This window comes from Lathyrus oleraceus, chromosome 7 (genome assembly GCF_024323335.1).
Source record: "Lathyrus oleraceus cultivar Zhongwan6 chromosome 7, CAAS_Psat_ZW6_1.0, whole genome shotgun sequence".
NCBI lineage: Eukaryota > Viridiplantae > Streptophyta > Magnoliopsida > Fabales > Fabaceae > Lathyrus > Lathyrus oleraceus.
In genome coordinates, this window is record NC_066585.1 from 87,025,827 (window position 1) to 87,029,884 (window position 4,058).

Consider the following 4,058-nt stretch of genomic DNA (forward strand, 5'->3'; position numbering starts at 1 on the left):
CCTATTAATTTGCATTATACTACGACCATCTTTTGATTTCGTATAAAAGGAAAAATTAGTAATGACGTATGCAGTCCAAGTTACTACATTAGACTTTGGCATGTATGACATCCATTTAATTGTCTCAGATGCACTATCATCATTAGAAATCTTTTTATTAAACCAACTTATAAAATTCTTGTTATCTCTTTCAACAACCATGCAAACACTCGCAAAATGTTAAGTCAATTGCCACTACCTGGGGTCTTATATCCCTATTCAACCAACTTAAGTACAAGACTTGCCCTAGTTCCAACACATAAACGAATGGTCGGTATTCACTATATGCCCAAGATCAGATTATAAGAGTATCTCGCATAAAAAACATTAAGCAAAATAAGCAATTGAGTGGAAATATAAATCCAATTACATGCAATGACAAACTAAACATATGCCTAATCAGGTTCAAAATAAGTTCATCAAACAAAACCCAACTTAGAGATATTTACCTACTCATAACGATAAAATCAAATACCAATCAATTAGATGAAGATTTCATATGAAAATCCTTGAAGAATTGGCCTCAATGACTTCCAATGCTCTTAAAATTGCCCTCTCGGTGCTCTTTACCGTCACTTTCAGTCTCAAAACGCAAAACCCTTGGAAATATCCAAAAACTCTTTTTTATATTAGTCATATCGGTCTAGAACGCGTCTGAATATGCCCAGAAAAGGACCTATCACGCACGTGATAACTCGCATCGCGTGTGCGGTGATGCCTTTGCTTTTTTTTATCACGCGCACAATGTTGTCTGATGCTGCGCATAATTATTCCAATAGCTGCACGTTTTTTGCTCCTTTTTCCATCTGATTTTCACTAAGTCCTTATTTCTTTATACTTAGTCATTTTTGCATCTTTCTTTGCCCTTTATTCTTTGTTTTTGCTTCTCTTTAACTTGTTTTAATCAATTTCTTCGACATAAAATATCCAATGACATAGTGTCATCATTCGCGTATGCCATTTTCTTTCTTTGAGTGATTAAAAGTTTAATTGGAAAAGTAAAGGGGTCGCAAAATGGGTTTTATTTAGGGTTTTTGACGAGATTATGGGTATCGCTCCTACGTATCCTTAGGTACAATGAAGAATTCAAAGCAACACAATTCTACATACAAAAGAACATGTCTGTTGGTTGATTTTATTTAATGACTATTTAATCACGCTAGCGGTTAAACATTGCTTGTACTCGCGATTGGAGGCTTAAAGTATTTTTTTGTATTGTGGTAGAATGAACTTAAACAATGTTGTTTTTGAAAAGGTTTTTGATCGCGCGAGAGCGAGAAAATATGTTTGATGTGTTGAATGTTTTTAAGCGGAAGACTAATATACACACAATGAGCTCTACAACCACTGTACAATACTCGAGGAGAAATGAGGTATAAACCCAATTAATCCTTTTTCGTCCAAATTCGTTAGGAAAGATGTGTGGCGAATTAAGTCAAGGTTCTTTTATAGAAGACAAATATTCACACATCAAGCTCTACAACCAGTGCCCAAATAGTCAGGGAAGGATAAGGTCTACACCTAACCAATCATTTTTGTTCTATATGAGAACAACCTAAATCCAGTTAATCGTGTTTTAGTACGAATGACAAGTCTTCGAACATCGAGCTCTACAACCAGTGTCCAAATATTCGAGGAATAACAAGGTCTATGCCAAATTAATCATTTTTCATCCAATTTATTGAGAAAGTAAGATAATAGGTATTTTAATTTGATTTGAGAAATACACTCTATAAAGATCGAGATTTTGCTCGCGTTAACTTGAAATTAATCGAAAAGAAATGGGTTTAAAAAAAATACCGTTTGACATTAAATCAATGGTTTACTTATTGAAAATATTTTTTTATTTATCATCTATTTATTTAATTAATTATAATAATTAACAAATAAATTTTAAGAAAATCAAACAAAGGGGAGTGTAAGAGTATTGGGGTTTATAGAGTTAGTAAGGGTAATCAAATAGTGGCCCAAGTCCTAAAATAAATGAAATCCAAAGCACAAAAATGATAGCGCAGTTAAGCATAAAAACAGAGTCAGAAGTGGACTCAGACACCTCACTGGAGCTTTGCAACTATGGTGAGGCTCCGACGAGTAAAAGCTACCTCTGGTAGGTAGTTCAAGGTTCTTTCCTTTGATGCTCTACTGCTTCTATGAATGTTTGCCTCTCCTTCTCTCCTCCTTTCTCTGAGTACTGTAGCTTTGTTGATTGATGAGCTTTATTAAGGGCGTAGGTATGGGATTGAGGAGAGATTCAATGGCAATTTTTCGTATCTCTTGAGAGTGCAATGAGAATCTGTTAGAAGATTTTGGAGGGAGAATTCACCAATGATCCTTGTGAATTGATAGAGTGTAAGGATGAGATTAGTTTGTTGAAAAATCTGTAGTGATCCGTGTTTGTTGAGGGAATGATTATGAGTTGATGATGGATGGAAATTGATGATGATAATTTGATGAATGATGGATCATGGTGGTGATGGATATTTGGATTCACGCGTTGTTTGAAGTGTGAGTTTGTTTGGCTTTGATTTCATTTTAATTGTTTATTGGATGTTTATGTATGTCTAATGATATGCATTGGTATATGATGAATGTTGTTTGTGATGAATGATAGTGTCAATCACGCGTTTTGCACCCTGAGTTTGTTTTTTTGTTTTCAATTTCAATTGGGATGTTGTGTATACATATGTTGTTGTATGTTAATGATGGAGTAATGATAGTGAATGTTAGATGATGATGCTGCACTCTTGAATTTCATGCTGTTATTGTTTGAATTTTGATTTCTCAAATCATTGGATGTATGCTATGTGTTTTTGTTGTTGATGCTCATTTGATTGTGTTTGATTCAATTGCAGGGTATGAGTATGTTGAATGATGATGGGATAATGGTGAACACAAAGTGCATGGTGAAACAGATGATGACGAGCATGGTTTTAAATTACGGTCGCAGCTATGGATGCGGTTGCGGTCACTACGGATGCGGCTATTGCAGTTATTACCATGTAGATTGCGGTCGTTGCGGTGTGAATTTATATCTATGAACATAAAATATTATATTTTATTATTTATTTTAGATTTCTCGCCTTCCATTCTCTCTCTAAATTTTCATATATATATATATATATATATATATATATATATATATATATATATATATATATATATATATATATATATATATATATATATATATATATATATATATATATATATATATATATATTTCATTAACAATTCCTCATCATTTTGAATATCATTCATCTTTTTAAAAGATATCTTAAATCTATGATATAAATAGAAATGAAGTTAGACCATATAACTTTTGCGAGTATTGCATAATCCTTTGCGGTTGATGTCGTCTGATGCGGGTTGATGCGGTCGTTGGAGTGTTATGATGCGGTCGTTGCGACGTTATGATGCGGTCTTTATTGTGATTTACAATGACATCGCAATTGCAGTCTGATGCGGATGCGGACACGGTCGTAACCACAATATTGCAGTCGCATCACGTGATACGTTCCGCAATTTAAAACCATCATGAGGCCAAAAGATAATAATGATAATGGGAAGGCGCATGGGTCTCCAACTAGTTTGGAAATTCTTTCTTTTGTATCTTTTTCTATTATTTAAAAACAATGTAATAAAGAAATCTTCACTATTTTTTTTGGTTATTTTTGCATTATTATTAAATGCGAATGTACGCAAAAAAAATCCTTTGTATTTTATTTTAGAAAATAAATGCAATAAAAATTTATTTTTATATTTTCTTTTGTGTTTTCAATTAAAAGATTATGTGGTGTATATGATGGAAATGACTTATGAAAAAATGCTCTTCTATCTAATGCAAATGTAAAAAAACCTACTTTGAAATGATCGAACTAAATGACTTCAATAAGATTCGGTGTTAAAAGAAAATACTCATCCATATGTATTTCTACAAATAAAGGAGATGTATGCACGCAAAGTGGTGAATGACTTCAAATGAAGGCAAATGCAAAATTATAGAAATACAAAATAAGTAC

At 32.8% G+C, this 4,058-nt stretch overlaps 1 long non-coding RNA gene across 1 annotated transcript; it reads left to right on the top strand.

Annotated features, from left to right (window-relative positions):
* The first annotated feature begins 2,034 nt into the window (after positions 1-2,034).
* On the top strand, positions 2,035-3,125 carry LOC127106949 (uncharacterized). The gene is made up of 2 exons (XR_007795564.1): positions 2,035-2,544; positions 2,892-3,125. It is a non-coding gene; the product is annotated as an uncharacterized LOC127106949 (long non-coding RNA).
* The last annotated feature ends 933 nt before the right edge of the window (positions 3,126-4,058 follow it).